At 34.9% G+C, this 22,017-nt stretch overlaps 1 protein-coding gene across 2 annotated transcripts in view; it reads right to left on the bottom strand.

The window, feature by feature from the left end:
• Nucleotides 1–22,017, bottom strand: part of LOC100367870 (excitatory amino acid transporter) — a 46,043-nt gene that overhangs the window by 14,650 nt on the left and 9,376 nt on the right. The window contains exon 1 of one of the 2 annotated variants that reach the window (XM_006814935.3): nucleotides 9,506–9,585. The exons of the other annotated variant lie outside the window; for it this stretch is intronic. The gene's annotated coding sequence lies outside the window, so the exon portion shown is untranslated. Of the gene's footprint in view, nucleotides 1–9,505; nucleotides 9,586–22,017 lie in introns of those variants that run through there. 2 annotated transcript variants of the gene reach the window in all.

Consider the following 22,017-nt stretch of genomic DNA (forward strand, 5'->3'; position numbering starts at 1 on the left):
ACTTGGGTTAATAAGTATAACAGAATATTAATGAATATTGTAGATGACATTATTCTGTACTGATCTAGGGATGTTAAGGTATACTTAGGTTAATAAGTGGTAGAATATAAATGAATATGTAGGTGATATTATTCTACACTGATGTAGGGATGTTAAGGTATACTTGGGCTAATAAGTAAAGTAGAATATTACTGAATATTGTAGGTGACATTATTCTACACTGATCTAGGGATGTTATGGTATACTAGGGTTAATAAGTATAATAGAATATTAATGAACAGAAAATCTCACTGTAAATTTGATCAGTTGAATGAAAATGACAAATTAGTATTTAAACTGACCTGGAGTATTATATTTCCCAGCCCAAACAAAGTGTATTACGTCTGCATTAACCATCAAGTGAATGAGTAAGAAGATATTTCAAGCTTTGTAGCTAGGTATTTGTAAATGTGGTACAGCGAGTACAGTGAATAAAATGTAGGTTCTAAGAAGTGTGGATATTTGTATAATTTTATTTCTGTCTTTGTATCATATTACTCTAATCATAAGATGTAATTTCATTAAAATTAAAATCCTAAGGGATCAGCATTGTACATACAGTTACTGAGATACAGATTGTACTCAACTAAAGTGACCGACTAAACGTATCGTAAACTGAACACATTTACACACTTAGATTAGTTTCTAGCATGTATGTATGTGTACAGAAGCCACTGAAATTGATAATAGCTTTGAATATGATGGATCATCCTAATTAAAGCTATTATCCGATCCATTATTGAGTTACTGGTAACTAATACTGTATACACATCATAATTTAATGATTGGGCAGCAGATGTTTAATCAACTTCTCATTTTTGTATATTTTATTTGTATCTGAGTTAGTGAGTGGGAATGACACCCAAATATAATTTCATGGAAACCTGTATTGTTTTATGGCAGTTCAATAATGGTTGTTTTCTTTAAATTAAAGTTTCAGATTGAGTATGTGGAGTAATATATGGATTCTATATTGATTAAGGCAATAGTTACTGGATTTGCCAGATAGTTGGGGTACAAGGTTATTGCAAATACAAAATGTAAACATTGGTAAGTATTCCTAAAGATTTATTTTGAGTTTTCACACAGAATGTTATTCATTAGATTCAGAAAAACAGGAACGTTTTTACACCTGGGTGTACAAATTTCTAAAGATCTCTCTTAAAAAAATAATAGAATGACTAATATAATTTACTTGCGTTGCCACTGCATCCAGCAAATTTTTAATATCAAACAGTAAATGCTTGTTGTGTTTAGCAAAATGAAAATGTGAAACAGCAATGCATGATTGGATTTATTTATAGGAACAAAAATAACTTGGTTACATGTTCAACCTTTTCACCACCAGGTGCCTCTTTTCATCACAAATTCACAAAATAGTCCCATTTATAGTCCGTGCTTTCCATCAGAACATTTGGACAAAAATAGCCAAAAATTTTGAGTAAAAACTGAAAACTGACTAAAAATGTGTCTGTTGGCTCCAAAATTAAATTCATTTCTAGAAATATTTAAAAATATAAGAAAAAAAGTGTAGAAAAATTTTGGCAAGGAAGTCTGCTGGTGAAAAGGTTAAATCAGGATGTCTTATAAGTTTCAGCATTCAGTTAATAACAAAATTACAGAGCTTACAGCAAAATATTGTCGACAATACAACAATACAATACAATAGCACACAGGAGTACTTAATAGAATCTGTAGCTGGTGGACACATAGGACGTAATTCATTGGATTCTCAATCATTTTCAGTGATTTAGCCATTAACAGAGGAGAATAGCTGAACTAGAATAACACTTGAATGACCATGTTTTATGGTAAGTGACATTATTCTGTACTGATCTAGGGATATTAAGGTACACTTGGGTTAATAAGTATAATAGAATATTAATGAATATTGTAGGTGACATTATTCTGTACTGATCTAGGGATGTTAATGTATACTTGGGTTAATAAGTATAATAGAATATTAATGAATATTGTAGGTGACATTATTCTGTACTGATCTAGGGATGTTAAGGTATACTTGGGTTAATAAGTATAACAGAATATTAATGAATATTGTAGGTGACATTATTCTACACTGATCTAGGGATGTTAAGGTATACTTAGGTTAATAAGTATAATAGAATATTAATGAATATTGTAGGTGACATTATTCTACACTGATCTAGGGATGTTAAGGTATACTTGGGTTAATAAGTATAATAGAATATTAATGAATATTGTAGGTGACATTATTCTACACTGATCTAGGGATGTTAAGGTACACTTGGGTTAATAAGTATAATAGAATAATAATGAATATTGTAGGTGACATTATTCTACACTGATCTAGGGATGTTAAGGTATACTTGGGTTAATAAGTATAATAGAATATTAATGAATATTGTAGGTGACATTATTCTACACTGATCTAGGGATGTTAAGGTATACTTGGGTTAATAAGTATAATAGAATATTAATGAATATTGTAGGTGACATTATTCTACACTGATCTAGGGATGTTAAGGTATACTTGGGTTAATAAGTATAATAGAATAATAATGAATATTGTAGGTGACATTATTCTACACTGATCTAGGGATGTTAAGGTATACTTAGGTTAATAAGTATAATAGAATATTAATGAATATTGTAGGTGACATTATTCTACACTGATCTAGGGATGTTAAGGTATACTTAGGTTAATAAGTATAATAGAATATTAATGAATATTGTAGGTGACATTATTCTACACTGATCTAGGGATGTTAAGGTATACTTGGGTTAATAAGTATAATAGAATAATAATGAATATTGTAGGTGACATTATTCTACACTGATCTAGGGATGTTAAGGTATACTTAGGTTAATAAGTATAATAGAATATTAATGAATATTGTAGGTGACATTATTCTACACTGATCTAGGGATGTTAAGGTATACTTGGGTTAATAAGTATAATAGAATAATAATGAATATTGTAGGTGACATTATTCTACACTGATCTAGGGATGTTAAGGTATACTTGGGTTAATAAGTATAATAGAATATTAATGAATATTGTAGGTGACATTATTCTACACTGATCTAGGGATCTTAAGGTATACTTGGGTTAATAAGTATAATAGAATATTAATGAATATGTAGGTGATATTATTCTACACTGATCTCGGGATGTTAAGGTATACTTGGGTTAATAACTATAAAAGCATATTGACGAATATTGCAGGTGACATTATTCTATACTGATCTAGGGATATTAAGGTATACTTAGGTTAATAAGTGGTAGAATATTAATGAATATGTAGGTGATATTATTCTACACTGATACAGGGATGTTAAGGTATACTTGGGTTAATAAGTGGTAGAATATTAATGAATATTGTAGGTGACATTATTCTACACTGAAACTAAAATAAAGATCATATCATCTATGAACACTTGATTTTACAAATGTATATATACCAAGATATTTCATCCTTAACTATTTGGGCGCTTTAATTGTTCTACCTTAATATTAAATTATTCATAATTTTATGCATTTTTCTATAATATTTTTGTTAATTTAGAATCAAATTGACATAATTTTCAATTAGTTAAATGTCTTGATCAGTATTTTAGAGAAAATATGGAGAAAAGATATGTAGGTTTTTCATCTGCTAAAGATGACTAAGTTTTGAAAGTGTGATTTTACTAACTATGCACAGCGTTAATATGTACATATTTGACAGGGTTTACTTTACGAATATTCCTAGATGCAACCTGTGTGGTTGGTTTGGCTTCATTTGTGGGACATTGAGGTAGAAAAACACTCTTTGACTTGATGGGAAGACCAAATTACCTACTGACTTTATATGACAAGTGGCCCCAGTCCTGTCATGTATGGAGAGCGCCTAATGGTAGTCTGAGACCTATAACCTGACTTGAGTTCATTTGGTACTAAATGCTTTCAACTCAACTGTATACTGTTAACGATCTACATACTTTGGTGTATACGGTGTATGTTTAAAAATAAACACACCAAATCAACACAAAGTTTCAAACAAAGCTAGTATTATCACCTTGTATTCAAGGGCTAACTACCAGGGCTACTTGCGTTCAACATCCGTAATGTCCTCATCACTCAAAGTAGTGTACACAGCTGGAAATAACACCACTCCATATTAAACACATACTCAAACCACCCTTGAAATACAGATTTTAAAAATCTCAGAAAAAGACATGTTTTCTTAGATGTCAAGGAATGATTGTTTCACTTAATATTTTATTAACTACTGTAAAATCTGTATTAGAAGCCGCATCTCCAATAGAAGTCGCACCCATTCTTTTTGAACAATTGAAAGAAAACATTCACTATTTCTCATATGTGTACATGCTTCTAATAGATGCTGTTGCATTGTACCATTTTAATAGAAGCCTCAGCTTCTGATACAGACTTTACAGTAAATGGTAAATAAAAAAAGGTTTCATAGCAGATACTACCGTAAAATTCCTTTTTGAGGCCGCGGCTTTAATTAAAATTCATTTTTTCAATGGACGAATTCAGATGCGTGAAGTCTTGGTGCGGCGTTAATTAGAGCATTCACTTCGGTAACAGTTGGAATTTTTTTCAGAAAACAAAGGCCAGAAGGGATAATGATATGCTAATGAGATGCACGACACTCAATTGCAACTTTGTTGCGATTCTAAGGCACTTTCGAATTTTTACACGCAGACAAACTTGTACACAAACGAAATTTCACACTGTATAACATACTGCACAATAAATAATATCTACAAATAGATTTGTATGCATTTGCAGATTACGGTACTGTATACTACAATCTCTTGAATAGACTAATTCGTTAGCACCGGTCACTCTTTTAGTAACCGTGCAGACAGCCGTCTGACTCAGTCGATTGCGGCATGTTCGACTTCCGGCAGAGTGACTGTACATTCCATGTTTAATCTAGACATCGGGGAAATTAAAATAAAAAAAGTCAATCAAAAAAAAAAATGATAATGAAAAAATACTCAGTATATTATTTAATGTAATATATATTTATTTTCTTATTTTTGATAACGAAAAGTATATTCTAATAGAAGTCAAAACAAAAACGAATGCATTCTTAGTAGCAAATGATCACGGTAACGGTCATGCTGCGTTTCACACAAGTGAATAACTTACTTGTTTTCGAAGTGTTAAAATTGCTGATTATTAATCTGTAGTGATTACAATAATGTACAAAAATAAATTTGTTGAATTGTTGTGAAAATTCAACTTAGTTTCACCGCAAGCGAATGATTTTGGTCACATATAAATGCTCAACCGATATGATATCCGCCATGTTAGTTCAAACATCTTTAGTGACTTGAAACTGTTATGTTGACCTGATAGGCCAAGTCGCTAATTAACCAATCGAAATGCTGGATGGTGCCAACGTGATTAAATTACCATAGCTCATTTAAATATGTTAATGTAGTTCAGCGACCTCATGGTAAACGAAACACGGAAGAGATTTACCGTTGTTGTACTGCGATCGTTTGGCTTTGATTTTGATGGGAAAACGGCATGATTTTTTTTTAAATCAAGAAATTAGTTGTTTTCGAAAGATAAGCTGAGCATTGAAGAAGAATTTAACACTTTTGAAGATAATAACAGCTCACTGTGGAAACGCAGTTTACCCAGTCACGTTACCCACAATAAACCTGTACTCTGGAATAAGCGTAAATGATTACGGAAAACCTTAATTAGACTCTAATTTAAGCGACAGGAATCATTGAAATGTTCGAAAAATTATGCCTTAATTTAAAATTAAATGGTATATTTTTTTCTGAAATATGTGGTGGCTGTTTGGTTTGTGAAAGTTTGGGGTGCGGCTTATATTGCAGACTTTTCCCTGGGATCAAAACATGTCAATTTCAACATGAAACAATGTCTCAAGTTAGGGGTGCGGCTTCTATTAAAGATGCGGCCTCAAAAAGGAATTTTACGGTAACCCAAATAAAAGTGAAATAATAGATTAATACAGTAAATGTTTTATACCATATTAAATATTATTTCACAACTTCCATCAACAATAAGGCTAAGTTAGAATGTACTAAGTAGTAGTGTGCCTGTAAAATATTACTTTTCCTTCATGTTTTGTAATCCAGAATAACCTGATTAATTTAGTCAAATAAGTTACATTTTAATGATCCAGCATGTAACATACATGCCTAAATTTTATGCATGCTTCTAATAGAGCAAATACAACACATAGAAAACCAATCGTTACAGTTATTGCTCAAGATACATCATTTTTAATATGTTTAGAGTGATTTAAGTGTCTAGCATTACATTTGTGGGTAGGGAGGAAAAACAGGCACCGTTTTGGTTGCACATATACAACATTTTTCTTGTATGTAACAAATACTGTAAAATACTTTATTTTAGGTGGAATTAATTTTCGCTGAAAGGGCTTTTTTATGGAATTTATTTTCACTGATTTTTGATGAGTTGAATGTAAAATATAGGAAAAAGGGTATATTATTTTCCCTGAATCATTCCTTCAGCAACAAAAATTGCGTATTTTACAGAACTTCATTTGTTTATATTTAGAAAATTTGATATTCAAACATGCTTTGGAATAACATACAATTCTCTTTTTTATCAATACAATTAAATATAATTATGAGAACAATGAGAAAAAAGTTTATCATCACTGAAACTCAAACAACAATCTTCCTTTAAATCAAACGAACTTCCCTCTGTATAATGTCACTTTCATTTTCCCAGTCTTTCTCTGGCTTCATAAATATTTTTTCTCCTCCATTCAGAAAGTTACCATATTTCACTCATAACTACCAATCAATACATACACTGAGGCTACTCTTATTTTGATAACACCAATGATTCCCAATAACAAGTGTTTTAAGGGACCAGCAGATTAATAAAGTTAATTTTTGTTAATCATTTATCACATGTGACTCAAAATTGTTCAGGGCTTTTAAACTTGGTGCTTTATAAAAAAAAAAACAATGCACATTTTGATCAGTGCTGTGAATACATTATTGTGATTGGACGAGAGCAAATATTGTTATCTAAATCAGTGTGTTTGTTTTGAGGACTGCTGCATGGTGAAAAAATACAAGCAAAATGGACAGAAATTATGATATACAGACATTTCTTTGTAAAAAAAAAAAAAGGTAAATTGACATACCAAAATAAAACAAAACAAGTTAATCAGCCATGGTTAAGCGATCATCACAGCTCTAAAAAAAATTGAGTGTTAAGCAAATATATCACTGACGAGTTTGTAGAACGCTGGCAGGATAGTTACTGATATTTTTAAAAAAGAATGTGATCTTGTCTGATTGACACATCACTAGAAAGAGCGTCCTTGAATAGTGTACTATATGCTAATGTTCTATTAATAAATTAACTTTATTAACTCTCCAGGTACTTTTTTGCAGACAGATAGTTGAACAATAGCTGTAAACAGTGAACCAATCATAACCATGAATTGGAATGAACTTAAAGACGATGACAGGTCAGTTTAAACGTTATTAAGAGCTCTGTGAGGTGCCGGTAACAATGTTATGACATGACCTCAGTAAAGACATCTTTGTAAGCTGTACACTATATGTCTTGGCACACAGATAATGTGAATAAACTACTAATGTGAATACCAGTAGTAAAAAATGATGTTGGTATTTCTAGTACAGCTGCAAATCAGCACATCATACCTGTCCTACCACACCTTCACATATTTCCTGTCATTTACAGAATCCTGTGAAAGTTTACAGTGCTTGAACTGCAGAATTACAAGGACACTCATTTTTGAAACAAAAAATTATGAAAATGTTTCTCGTTTAAACTGCATAGTAAAAAGTTAAGATCGCTGAGGCAGTCAGGTAGGGCATTGGGGTAATTGCATCATGGCCACTGCAAATTTTAAGTACTAAGTTTATAAACCGATACACAAGTTGACTCCATATTACAAACAACTCACACTCCATCCTTTTTACATTTTGGAAATGAACAATTATTCTGTGTACCTCTGAACAGAGTGAAATGGTAGCGGTGACTGATCACTTGTACCTCCGACCAGATTTAAAACGTAGCAGTGATCTATGGAATTTTCTTAAAAGTGACATTCACACATCACCAAAGACAGGTAAATTCAGCGTCACTCTAAAGCTGTAGCAGCATTATTAATAACTGTAATAATCCAATATATGTGTGAAGTTCAAATTCAAAAGTTTTTTTTTCAGACTGGTATTTTTTTGCATGTGAGAGAAAATTACAATGAATTATATAATAGAAAATACGTTATTTTTGCTTGAAATTATTTTTTGCTACTTTTGCTGGAGAAATGATTCAGTGAAAATAAAATCCCGTGAATATACATTTTTTTCTGTATTTTACATTCAAATTGTCAAAGATCCGTGGAAATAAATTCCATACAAAACACCCAAAAAGTCTTTTTAGCAAAAATTTATTCCAGCTAAAATAAAATATTTTACAGTAATAGAAAAACATTATTTCATTATTTTAAATTGAATGTTGATTTCAATTTTTAACAACTTCATGATTCATATCAATATCAAGAATATCCCATGCAATGGAACGTTCCAAGAAATGATTGAAAACTGTCACCATGGAAATCAATACAAATACTAAGATGCACTAAAAACAAATCATTTTCCAGAGAAATAAAATATACTCAATTCTTAAAATATTTTCCATTGAATCAAACTTTGTCTCATAGTCTCTGAAGCAATTGTCATTTAATTGAGTTCAAATTGGCCGTGAATTTCTATTCTACATCGGCTTCACTCCCCCTCATAAATTATTCATTTGTTACATTGTAGACAAGCAGTCCCTTGTGAAGCCCACTAGTTTTTGCATGTCCTGATGAAAACAAGACAACTACTTGTCAAATCACTGACCCCAATATCTAACCAAGCAATGCCACAATGCCATTCACACTACTGAGGAAAACGAATTAACAGTTTTTGTGTGCATGCCAAGAGTGAGGGTAAGCTGCAAACCAGTGTGGGAAATGATAGGCCAGTTGCATGTACTGTCGTGTCAAGCAACTTTTAGTAAAAGCCTCTACACTAAAAGCTTCTTCACATAAACATCCTGGAAATTAAAACCAGGATGAATAAGTTTTTAGACCGGACAAAAGTACCGTAAGTCGAGTAGGTACATCAGCAAACTTGGCTAAACGAGCTAGTTAGGCACAGTATTTTCACTGCTGAGAATGAAGGAAGTAAAAAATAATCTCTAGGTATGATGTAATATCAAAGACTGAGACCCAACTTGTGGAATGCAGATTTCTAATTACGATTTGGAGGCAAGGAGGCACTGACAATTTGAGTCTAAAGCCTAAGTGTCACTGCATGGCTATATGAATGTTTTAAAGTAAAATGTAAACTGTCAGGGGAACAGAAGAAGTGAAACCTAGTGGAAAGCAGACTCTTCAAGACAGCAATGAGGTGCACATATAGACACACTTACCTAGCCAGGAAATTAAGTGCTGCAATGTTTCAGCTAAGTTAGTCAAAGTCAAACTGTTTTGGAACTCAGCAGGCTTCTCTGACTTTCAATAGGCAATTATTATACCTGTTTACACTGTCCTGCCCTAAGCAGGGAATTAGGTAAAGGCAAGCATTCATATGCAAATCAGGGAAGCCAATTACAACTCCTATAGACTTGAATGGAAAGGAGTGACCCAGTGGAATAGTCCATTATCAGTACAGGTACAGCAGGTAAAGAGTGAAGGGAATTTGAATACCGGTAATAATAATACAATGAATAACAAAACAGTGAATCTTCTTTTATAGTATATCAAGAAATAGTAGCCAACAAGTTTTTTTAGAAAGTGTAGATACTCATAATTTTCCAATTATTGTCTTTCAAAAGTATTTTATTACATATAATACTAGCCTAATCAAGACTTGATACAGTAACGAGATACAGTTTTTGAAACTATAGTTGGCACATATTTTTTCAGCTCCAATATTAGGATATTTATACAAGTATACACAGTGGTGATATTATTTACAACCTGGTTTTGAAAACAGGACATTTTGCTATCAGGAAAAAAAAAGTGAAATTAAAACCTAGCTAATAATATTGGAAACTGTGATTTAATATAGGACATTTTGCTATCAGTAAAAAAAGTTAAATTACCTCGCTAATAATAAACAAATAAACATGGAGTAACAATTTTTTTAATTTTTGTGTGCCAAACAATAAAAGTCACTGCTGATCTCTCCTGACATTTTTATGGTTTCTTAGTGCATGTGTAAACAAATTTTCCAAACTTAATGCTGCATGTTTGGAAGGCAGGCCAGAATACATTTCCTCTGGGTGTACATCCGGGTATTTCTACCGCCTGGCAATCATCATGGTGAAAACAAAAGCCGAAAACTCACAGAAAACTGTACTTTGGGATACTAAACAGTGTAACAAGTTTTCACCGATTTTTCGACCACCATTTCACAGCAGCTTGTGAAAAGGCCATAGAAATACATGATACATGGCGTATCTCTGTTCCCAGGATTTCTTGATGTATACTGCTAAGTGAGAAGTCGGCTCGAGAAATCAAACTAAGAACCTTCCTGGTTCCATTTGATAATGTCTGGGCAATATAAATTTAAACACATACATTGTGGACAGCAGAAGGATCAATTGATAATCAACTAAAATTGTTTATGAATTCCAATGCTATCAGCTGCCTTTTAAGACCCCATCCACACAGTATATCACTGATGTTAACATAAGTCTGGTCTCTATTTCTATTCTCAGCTCTTTTGAAAAAAGCAAGTAAAGAGAAAAAAACAAGTACAAATCTTTATTGAAGTTCACCACTAGAGGGCACAAGTGAAACAAAATTATGTTTACTCATACTGTTAAAACAGTACACAGCCATATACAATTGTCGAATAATAGTTTTTGACACACACACACAAAATAATTTTCAAAATCATCATCCATGCCATGTAACAAGAACGTTTCTTAACAAAATGTGTGCACCACTTACTCTGAGTCAAATTGTTTGGGATATGAGCACAGAACTTGTTTAATACCATGGAAATTCTGTTAACAGAACTTGTTACCATGTATATTCTGTTTCAAGTTCAATGAAAATTGCATAATTTTGTAGCACTGAAAATCCCCAAAACACAGAGTCACAGTAAAAATTTCTCTTTGATCCCAACGAAAGGAGCCACAGTGAAAATTCAACTGGGGTTCCAAAAGACATTGAATCACAGACAGAATCTTTGATGTACCCTTCACAATTTCAATTATTCCAAGACATAGCTGAAGTCTTTGGCTGCGACATTGAACATGATCAAGTTTCCCTGAGTTTAGAACATAATTGTTTGTGTAATTAATACCATACTACTTATTGGTTACCTTAACATGTCACATACCCAAGTACTTTAGTGGAGGAGGGCTTACTATAATCACAAAGTTGGTTCTTGTTATCTAAATGATTCAATGCTTTCATTCAGAATCAAAGAAAGCTTAGAAAGAACTCCTGTGTGCTAAAGGTATTGGAGCCATGAAGTTAGCACATGTGCTGCTATTACCGGGTAAATTAAATATGAATGTAAATTATGAAAATAATGAGGGTCGTCACTTCGTAGTTGTAAAGTTAAATGAAAGTTGTTACAACATTGACACCACCAACACACATACAGACAGACAGACTAATTGCAGACTCTGCTTTGCACACAGGAGTCAAAAACTGTTGCAGTTAACCTTGCCACTGACAAACGCAGTTTCACGAGTCAAAAGGATTGCAAAAGTTACTGCAACTCCCTGTCTCAATGACTCCAGAAACACATTCACATATTTTGCAGACACAAAAAAAAAAGAAGTATTAAGAAGTACTACATTATACTTTACTCTCAACTGAGACTATTTTACAATGGTGGTGTGAAACCTACAAATATACCACCTATCTTGATAGGTGGTCATGGTAACAGTTTCAACACTCAATTTATCACAATTAGAACAGAGCTGTTATAATGTACTGTGATGTAGAGATAAAACAGTGTCTTGTTTTACTAGTGTTACCTGATATCCAATTATACACCAGGATGTCTGTCATTTCATTAGTGTCTCTGCTTGAAATACGATAATTGTAAATCATGATCACACACTAACAATAATAAACATCTACTGGGTGTTTTATCTGTCCCACATTTCTAAATCAAACACTGTACAATGACTTCTGTATTGTGAAGATAGTACAGTAAAATGCTTCATTTTCGTTTGGAATTAATTTTCACTATTTTCGTTAAAGGAATGATTCAAAGAAAATAAAATCCATTGAATATACCTTTTTCCCCATATTTTACATTCAACAGATTCCATACAAAACACCCAAAAAGCCTTTTCAGCAGAAATTAATTCCAGCTAAAATAAAGTATTTTACAGTATACCGTAAAAACCATTTGATAACATTTGTCAAATTTTTTCAGGCACCAGGTTTGTTTCATTTTCAAATTTTTTTTCATGATAATAATTGCCCCCCTAAGTTTATAATGCTGAACTCCATACCATCTTGGAGAATTAACCAACACTATTCTTAATAAAAAACAATGATTTTGTATAAAGTGATGTGCTATCAGAAAGCTAGTAAGAATATAGAATTACTACACACGTTAACACTTTGAACGTAAATGTCAACTTTAGTCACCTTTAAGAAAATAAAATCTGCATAAACTTCAGTTGTCGAAAGTACTGAACAAAAATGATCAGTACATGTAAGCTATAACAAAAATTTAGTCTCTTTTAACTATATTTTAAAAATAAATTAAAGAAAAATGCATCAAAATGCACAAACGGTTTGCACCAAAAAATGGTGGGCAAAATTATGACATGCAAAGGGTTAATTAAGCAGTCAAAGTTCAAAGGTCATGATAACCAATACCACTTGATAACCCTAGGGCAAGTTTTCTGGAATCATGGTTTAAACTTTTAAAGTAATCCAGAGTTGTGTACACTGGGTGTGTTGAGCTTTCTCGTGGGAAGACTTGAAGAGCTACATGGGGAGACTTTCTGTTTGTTTTTGCCATCTGATACCACGTGTTGGCATCACTGCAGTGACTCTATCAGAATGTGTGCTGTTTTGGGATGCCTTGCTACACTAAACATCTGACACTATAAAATATTTTATTTTAGCTGGAATTAATTTTTTGCTGCAAATACATTTTGACTTTTTTTATGAGTTGAATATATAATATAAGGAAAAGGGTATGCAATGGAATAGTGGAATAACAGAGCAAGGATGGGGATGTACGCAATAATGGGATAACAGGGCAAGGACGGGGACGTATGCAATAATGGGATAACAGGGCAAGGATGGGGATGTATGCAATAATGGGATAACAGGGCAAAGACATAGATGTATGCAATAATGGGATAACAGGGCAAGGACAGAGATGTATGCAATAATGGGATAACAGGGCAAGGACAGAGATGTATGCAATAATGGGATAACAGGGCAAGGACAGAGATGTATGCAATAATGGGATAACAGGGCAAAGACAGAGATGTACGCAATAATGGGATAACAGGGCAAGGACAGAGATGTATGCAATAATGGGATAACAGGGCAATGACAGAGATATACGCAATAATGGGATAACAGGGCAAGGACAGAGATGTACGCAATAATGGGATAACAGGGCAAAGACAGAGATGTATGCAATAATGGAATAACAGGGCAAGGACAGAGATGTATGCAATAATGGGATAACAGGGCAAGGACGGGGATGTATGCAATAATGGGATAACAGGGCAAGGACAGGGATGTATGCAATAATGGGATAACAGGGCAAAGCCGGGATGTATGCAATAATGGGATAACAGGGCAACAGAGATATATGCAATAATGGGATAACAGAGCAAGGACGGGGATGTATGCAATAATGGGATAACAGGGCAAGGACAGGGATGTATGCAATAATGGGATAACAGGGCAAGGACAGAGATGTACGCAATAATGGGATAACAGGGCAAGGACAGAGATGTATGCAATAATGGGATAACAGGGCAAAGCCGGGATGTATGCAATAATGGGATAACAGGGCAAAGACAGAGATATATGCAATAATGGGATAACAGAGCAAGGACGGGGATGTATGCAATAATGGGATAACAGGGCAAGGACAGAGATGTATGCAATAATGGGATAACAGGGCAAAGACAGAGATGTATGCAATAATGGGATAACAGGGCAAGGACAGAGATGTACGCAATAATGGGATAACAGGGCAAGGACAGAGATGTATGCAATAATGGGATAACAGGGCAAGGACAGAGATGTACACAATAATGAGATAACAGGGCAAGGACAGGGATGTACGCAATAATGGGATAACAAGGCAAGGACAGAGATGTACGCAATAATGGGATAACAGGGCAAGGACAGAGATATATGCAATAATGGGATAACAGGGCAAGGACAGAGATGTATGCAATAATGGGATAACAGGGCAAGGACAGGGATGTACGCAATAATGGAATAACAGGGCAAGGACAGAGATGTATGCAATAATGGGATAACAGGGCAAGGACAGAGATGTACGCAATAATGGGATAACAGGGCAAAGACAGAGATGTATGCAATAATGGGATAACAGGGCAAAGACAGAGATGTATGCAATAATGGGATAACAGGGCAAAGACAGAGATGTACATGTATGCAATAATGGGATAACAGGGCAAGGAGAGATGTACGCAATAATGGGATAACAGGGCAAAGACAGAGATGTACGCAATAATGGGATAACAGGGCAAGGACAGAGATGTACACAATAATGGGATAACAGGGCAAGGACAGAGATGTATGCAATAATGGGATAACAGGGCAAGGACAGAGATGTACGCAATGGGATAACAGGGCAAGGACAGAGATGTATGCAATAATGGGAGAACAGGGCAAGGACAGAGATGTACGCAATAATGGGATAACAGGGCAAGGACAGGGATGTACGCAATAATGGGATAACAGGGCAAAGACAGAGATGTATTTAATAATGAGATAACAGGGCAAGGACAGGGATGTACGCAATAATGGGATAACAGGGCAAAGACAGAGATGTATGCAATAATGGGATAACAGGGCAAGGACAGGGATGTACGCAATAATGGGATAACAGAGCAAAGACAGAGATGTATGCAATAATGAGATAACAGGGCAAGGACGAGGGTTTATGCAATAATGGGATAACAGGGCAAGGACAAGGGTTTATGCAATAATGGGATAACAGGGCAAGGACGAGGGTTTATGCAATAATGGGATAACAGGGCAAGGACAGAGATGTATGCAATAATGGGATAACAGAGCAAGGACGAGGGTTTATGCAATAATGGGATAACAGGGCAAGGCCAGAGATGTATGCAATAATGGGATAACAGGGCAAGGACAGAGATGTACGCAATAATGAGATAACAGGGCAAGGACAGGGATGTACGCAATAATGGGATAACAAGGCAAGGACAGAGATGTACGCAATAATGGGATAACAGGGCAAGGACAGAGATATATGCAATAATGGGATAACAGGGCAAGGACAGAGATGTATGCAATAATGGGATAACAGGGCAAGGACAGGGATGTACGCAATAATGGAATAACAGGGCAAGGACAGAGATGTATGCAATAATGGGATAACAGGGCAAGGACAGAGATGTACGCAATAATGGGATAACAGGGCAAAGACAGAGATGTATGCAATAATGGGATAACAGGGCAAAGACAGAGATGTATGCAATAATGGGATAACAGGGCAAAGACAGATGTATGCAATAAAGGGATAACAGGGCAAGGAGAGATGTACGCAATAATGGGATAACAGGGCAAAGACAGAGATGTACGTAATAATGGGATAACAGGGCAAGGACAGAGATGTATGCAATAATGGGATAACAGGACAAGGACAGAGATGTACACAATAATGGGATAACAGGGCAAGGACAGAGATGTATGCAATAATGGGATAACAGGGCAAGGACAGAGATGTACGCAATGGGATAACAGGGCAAGGACAGAGATGTATGCAATAATGGGATAACAGGGCAAGGACAGAGATGTACGCAATAATGGGATAACAGGGCAAAGACAGAGATGTATTTAATAATGAGATAACAGGGCAAGGACAGGGATGTACGCAATAATGGGATAACAGGGCAAAGACAGAGATGTATGCAATAATGGGATAACAGGGCAAGGACAGGGATGTACGCAATAATGGGATAACAGAGCAAAGACAGAGATGTATGCAATAATGAGATAACAGGGCAAGGACGAGGGTTTATGCAATAATGGGATAACAGGGCAAGGACGAGGGTTTATGCAATAATGGGATAACAGGGCAAGGACGAGGGTTTATGCAATAATGGGATAACAGGGCAAGGACAGAGATGTATGCAATAATGGGATAACAGAGCAAGGACGAGGGTTTATGCAATAATGGGATAACAGGGCAAGGACAGAGATGTATGCAATAATGGGATAACAGAGCAAAGACAGAGATGTATGCAATAATGGGATAACAGGGCAAGAACAGAGATGTACGCAATAATGGGATAACAGGGCAAGGACAGGGATGTACGAAATAATGGGATAACAGGGCAAGGACAGGGATGTACGCAATAATGGGATAACAGGGCAAAGCCGGGATGTACGCAATAATGGGATAACAGGGCAAAGACAAGGGTTTATGCAATAATATGATAACAAGGCAAGGACAGGGATGTATGCAATATTTTTTGAGGGCGCTGTTTTGCTGCTGCCAACTTGGATAAGTACAGTCCAGTTTTACTACGTTTTACGGATTTTATGGTTTTGTGTGATTATCTTCATTGGATTCCTCGTTTATGTTAAGTATTAGTGCAACTTCTTGGTTTGTTGATGTTCGTCTATATATTTGTGTTGCCGTGAATTCTGTCCAAAACGTTTTTCACATGACGCCCATGCTGAAATCGCCATATTGTCCATTACTCATTACCATATGAATAGAAGCAAGTTTTTCCGCGTACCACCTGTTGCAGATAATTGTTTCTGACACTGCTTGATAAATTGCAACTCTGGACATGTCGTCACGAATCGTTTATAACACACTACAGTTACTAAAACTACGCAAGCAACATTTCGCAAATCTAACACACCATGTTATACAAACCACTAAAGATAATTCCATCTGGAGACAACGTTGTCGACGAGCGGGATCGCATATTAGGCACCCAATTACTGTTCACTTGACTATACGTCCGATTTCGGACAACCAAGTTATTGTTGTTCCTAGATTATCTGCATTAGTTCAACTATCTGGGTTTAATACCACTGTACATGAGCCATATGATGCTAATATTATTCCTGTTATTTACAACGTTTTTTCTGCTGAACATTATCGTTATCGTCGCAAATCTGGAAATTTCGGAGTGGACTCTACCAATTTGACCTCTATTGACCTACAGCACACATCCCGATCGAAGTTTATGTCAGAGTTAAAATGTGGATTATTAAATTCTCGTTCAGTTAGGAATAAATCGTGTGCATTAAATGAGATGATCTTATATCATGATTTGGATTATTTATTTCTCACGGAAACATGGCTGAAAGGTGATGTCAGTGACGGACCTGTCGTCGTTGAGTTGACTCCAAGTGGCTTTAAGTGTAGACAGTTTCCTCGTCTTACAGGTGCTGGAGGTGGTATCGCCATCGTTCATAAAACTACCGCAAAAGTAAATACATCGTGCTCGCAAACATTTTCATCGTTTGAGTGGTTAGAGATCACTGTTGATTCAAAACATGGACGTATTAGGTACATTCTCATGTACCGCCCGCCTCCCAGTTTTTCTAATAAACTGACATTTAATGGATTTTTATCGGATTTCTCGGATCTTCTAGACATTTACGTTTTGGATACTACACCAATCGTCTACCTTGGAGATTTTAACATTCATTTTAATAAGCCAGACAATCGTGACACCTGCAGATTTCTGGAACTTTTAAAAATGCATGATTTAGTGCAGCTAGTAGACAAACCTACCCATCGTTCTGGTAACATTTTGGATTTAATTATTACCCGTGAGAATATTGTGTTATCATTGGAAGTGAACCAGGCCGCAGCAATCTCTGATCACTATCCCATTTTCTTTAGTTTGTCAAATCATCATGATAATACATCAAATCGTACCAAAATTACTTATCGCTGCTTCAAGAACTTTGATAGGGATAATTTCGCATCTGATCTACTCGAATCTGGGTGTACTAGAACAGTTGACCAGGTAGATTCTACAGCTAAGTTACGTATTTTCAACACTGCTGTATCAGAAACGCTTGACAAACATGCCCCCATGACTGAGAAGACTGTTCACGTTCGTGTGGCCGAGCCGTGGATAAATGTTGATATTTACCACGCCCGCACTGAACGCCGTAAAGCTGAACGGACGTGGCGGCGAACTGGTTTAACTGTCCATCGCCAAATCTACAAATCTAAACGAAATAAAGTTAATGATCTTATTGATGTATCACGTAGGAGTTATTTCGCTGATAAGATCGCGGATTGTAATGGTGACCAAAGAAAACTGTTTTCCATCGTAAATGGTCTTCTAGGCTCGACAAATAATTTGAATGCGTTGCCGATTCACGATAACAAAATAAATTTAGCGAATCGTTTTAGCATGTTTTTCGTGGATAAGATTAAGAAAATCAATCAAGGACTAAATCTAAATTTATTGAATGGAAACCGTTTTAACGAACTGCACAAGTTCTCTGGTGATGAATTGAAATGTTTTGAACCAGCCACGGAGGATGAAATAATTAAAATTATAAAAAAATCGTCGTCGGTTTCGTGCGATTTGGACTGTTTACCCACTAATATATTAAAAGATGAAAAGATCCTTTCCATCCTGCTTTCACCTATAACAGATATCATAAATGAATCACTTCGCACTGGAAGTGTTCCTGAGAAAATGAAATGTGCGCTGATTAAACCTCTGCTCAAGAAAGCATCGTTGGATTCAAACATGCTGAAAAATTATCGACCGATTTCTAATTTGTCTTTTATATCTAAAGTCCTTGAACGTGTCGTTGCATCCAGAGTGAAACAACATTTAGAGAATTATTCGTTGTATGAAGAGTTTCAATCAGCGTATCGGACCGCACATAGCACTGAAACGGCTCTTTTGCGGGTCGCTAACGATGTACTATGCAGTATTGATAATTCTAAGAATTCAGTTGCTCTCGTACTTTTGGATCTTTCAGCCGCTTTTGATACTGTGAATCACAGGATTCTCATCGATAGGTTGAGATCAAATTTTGGTTTAAATGGTCTCATCATCAAATGGTTTGAGTCGTATTTGAGTAACCGCATTCAAAAAGTGAAAATTGGAAATGTATTTTCTGATATGACGTCTATATTAGAAACCGGTGTTCCACAGGGCTCCGTCTTAGGGCCATTATTGTTCTCAATGTACATGCGTCCATTGGGCGAGTTATTGCGACGTCACGGCGTAAAATATCATTTTTACGCCGATGACACACAGATTTATTTATCGGTTTCTGAAGATGATCAAATTCGCGCCCGGGTGATACTTCAGACATGTATTCAAGACGTTAGCGATTGGATGTCTTGTAATTTCCTACTTTTGAATGTGTCGAAAACTGAATTTGTGTGCATGTCGTCTCGGAGATTCTCACAAGACTCGTGTCCTTTGTCTAGTATCGCAATTGGTGAAGAATTGGTTAGTGCTTCGTCAAGTGCTAGAAACTTAGGTGTCTTGTTTGATTCGCAGCTATCTATGGAAACACACATTTCTACTATTTGTAGATCTGGATATTCCCATCTAAGAAATATTAATCGTATTCGTAAATCATTATCCCAATCTGATACTGAAAAGTTGGTACATGCATTCATATCTTCTCGCTTAGACAGCTGTAATTCATTATTGTCTGGTCTCCCTGTAACTAAGATAAAACCTCTTATTCGGGTACAAAATGCAGCAGCCCGCCTTGTCACTCGTGCTCGAAAATATGACCACATTACAGACATTTTTATTAAACTTCATTGGTTACCAGTTGTACAAAGAATCAATTTCAAATTACTTTTACTAGTGTATAAATCTTTGTATGGTTTTGCCCCAAATTATCTATGTGAATTAATCGAATTTTATGTACCTAGTCGTAGTTTAAGATCTGAATCAAAGTTTCTTATTAAAACTCGTCAGGTGTGTAGTAAAAAGTCCAAGGTGTTATACAAAGACCGTGCTTTTGAAAATTTAGGTCCTAAACTTTTTAATGAATTACCTCTGTCTGTTCGTTCTAGTCCTTCAGTAGACATTTTTAAATCCAGACTGAAAACGCACTTATTTAAATGTGCTTTTAATATTTGACTGATTGTTTATTGTATCAGCGCCTTTGATCTTCATATGTTGGAATTGTTGCGCTTAATTAAATAAAGTTATTATTATTATTATTATTATGCAATAATGGGATAACAGGGCAAGGACAGAGATGTATGCAATAATGGGATAGCAGGGCAAGGACGAGGATTTATGCAATAATGGAAGAGACATAGTCAAGCCTATTATGAAAGCGAACACCCTGGTCAACCCAAGATTTCTTACCCTGAATAAATAATGAAGGGTTTGTTGTCAAAATGCAGCATTTCAATAATAGACAATGCACAGTATTACAAAAATATTGTGTTTTTTTTCCAACTTGTAAAGACATGCACTGTAACACACAATTACTGACAACATGAGAAGACCCCTAAGAAAGAAATCTTTGTAGACAGCTATTTGAACTGCATAGCCTGAAATGTAGCCGATCACATTTGTCTTAATTTTAGAGTAATAAAACTTGTCCCAACTCCTCGTTTGATGTTAATCAGTAATTTGATGTTTTTTCAATATGTAATTAATGTTGAATTCACTGACATTATCTGTGTGACATTCAAAATTGTGACCTTTCAATTGATTCTTATCAGCCCCATGTACAACTAATATAACCCACACACATATCAATAATGTCATCAAATAACAACGACATCAAATTAAAATTCATATTGATAAAAACAACTTAATATTTTTTGGGCATGATACACTTTTTCCAAGAGTTAAAAAATATAAAGCAATTGGAAACAATTTTCAGTAATTGATGTTACTGTAAGTGTAAGTTGTAGAATTGTTTACTGCACAAAATTGATATCTCTAATTTCATATTAAATTTACACTATAAGCCCTTAGAAATTATTTCTTCTGACTACTATTGAACAAATTAAATAAATTGACTATAACAAAAGAACGAAATGTTCCCTCAATGAAAATGAAAGTTTCTACAAATAAATAAATAAATAATTTATTTGTCTGAAATTCCATTAATTCAAACAGCCCAGACAAAACTACCCAGATTCCCTCATTAAGTCAAGCAGAAAATTGAATACAATTGCTATTTTATTTATCTGTGAACAGTATTACACAAATTCCCATGATAGAATGCCTGAGATTACAATCAGAGTATTCTGTGCAGCACCTCATAGCTAAGTCAGCTGAGCTGGAGGTGATGTAATGAAGATATAGCACAGTTTATCAAGGTGATGTAATGAAGAAATAGCACAGTATATCAAAGTGATGTAATAAAGATATAGCCCAGTTTATCAAGGTGATGTAATGAAGATATAGCACAGTATATCAAAGTGATGTAATGAAGATATAGCACAGTATATAAAAGTGATGTAATAAAGATATAGCCCAGTTTATCAAGGTGATGTAATGAAGATATAGCACAGTTTATCAAGGTGATGTAATGAAGATATAGCACAGTATATCAAAGTGATGTAATGAAGATATAGCACAGTATATCAAAGTGATGTAATGAAGATATAGCAGTATATCAAGGTGATGTAATGAAGATATAGCACAGTTTATCAAGGTGATGTAATGAAGATATAGCACAGTATATCAAAGTGATGTAATAAAGATATAGCACAGTTTATCAAAGT

Source organism: Saccoglossus kowalevskii, chromosome 12 (genome assembly GCF_978046115.1).
Source record: "Saccoglossus kowalevskii chromosome 12, keSacKowa6.1, whole genome shotgun sequence".
In the NCBI taxonomy this organism is placed as follows: domain Eukaryota; kingdom Metazoa; phylum Hemichordata; class Enteropneusta; family Harrimaniidae; genus Saccoglossus; species Saccoglossus kowalevskii.